Raw genomic sequence first — 1376 nt, forward strand, 5'->3', positions numbered from 1 at the left:
ATTTAGTTTAGTTTATTTATATAGTTGATGGTACAATGTTCTAATATTCAGTGAGGGCCCTGTAACACATTTTAGACAACTAGAGCCGATCATTAAAAGTTTTACATCTACGATGAAGATGGAATAAAAAATAAATCAACTGGAAGTCTCTTAGGTGTATATATACTATAACTCACAGTTAATTTAATTAACATTTAGGTGAAAGATATGGCAAAGTTGTTTAAGATTCAGAAAGTGTTCAAATGTAAAAAAACTATTTGGTTAGGTTTGTTTTTTTTGTACATGCTGTCATAGTATGGTTATGACAGTAAAATGGTTTTAAACCAATAGTAATGTACTTTGTTTATTTATGTTTGAAGTGTCTAATGAAAATAAACAGTTTAAGTTAGTTATAAGGATTTTTAAGGATATTTATTAGTACTTGTATCGGTACTTGGTATCGGCAAGTACTGTAATGTAAGTACTTGTACTCGTACTCGGTTTTCAAAAATCTGGTATTGGTGCATCCCTAATCCTAACTTTAGTGTTTTGTGGCTATTGTGTGTTTTGTTGTGACTTGTGGGTTAGCAGTACTTTGGTTAAATGCCTTTAGCATTGTAATGATTACCAGCAGGTTATTTGCTTGCAAGGGGCAAGATAATCTTTTGTGTGAAGCTTTAATGGCTTGATGGGTGGAGCTTTTGCCCACTTGTGTGGTATTGCAGCCATTTTGTGTCACAAGCCACTTTGTCAGCCTTGGGCTGTTGGATCCATTTAGTGTAGTTGGTTTTGTGTTGAGCCCCATTTGTGTTGATTTAACGTTGCTTTTGAAAGATGGCAACAGATGATGATTTTCTGAAAGAGCCTAGCAAAGAGCAGCTTGAAGGTTTTACAAAGGAACAACTCCTTCAGTTAGCATCTTGCTATGAAATTGAGCTCTCTACTGAGGATAAAAAGTTAAAACAGACTACAAAATTTGTCATTATACAAGAACTTGTTGCAAAGGGCATTTTTGTCAACTTCACTACCAGAGGTTGAATTTGTAATGCCTAAATTACCTGTGATGTCTGAGGCAGCTGTTGAGTTAAGGCATAAGGAGTTGGCATTAAAGGAGAAGGAGATGAAAAGAGAATTTGCGTTGAAAGTAAATGAAATTATGTTGAAACATGAACGTTTCATGAGAGAGTTAGAGATGAAGCAAGTCTCTTTAACAACAAAGCCTGAGTTTGATGTAGCTGATGAGACTGGTTCCTCCTTTCCATGAAAAGGATGTTGAACGGTATTTTCCTCTTCTTGAACGTGTTGCTATCACTTCAAAATGGCCAAAACAATCTTGGACACTACTCTTACAGAGTGTTCTTGTTGGCAAAGCTCAGGAAGCTTATTCTTCTCTGAGT

Source organism: Austrofundulus limnaeus, unplaced genomic scaffold, assembly GCF_001266775.1.
Source record: "Austrofundulus limnaeus strain Quisiro unplaced genomic scaffold, Austrofundulus_limnaeus-1.0 Scaffold744, whole genome shotgun sequence".
NCBI lineage: Eukaryota > Metazoa > Chordata > Actinopteri > Cyprinodontiformes > Rivulidae > Austrofundulus > Austrofundulus limnaeus.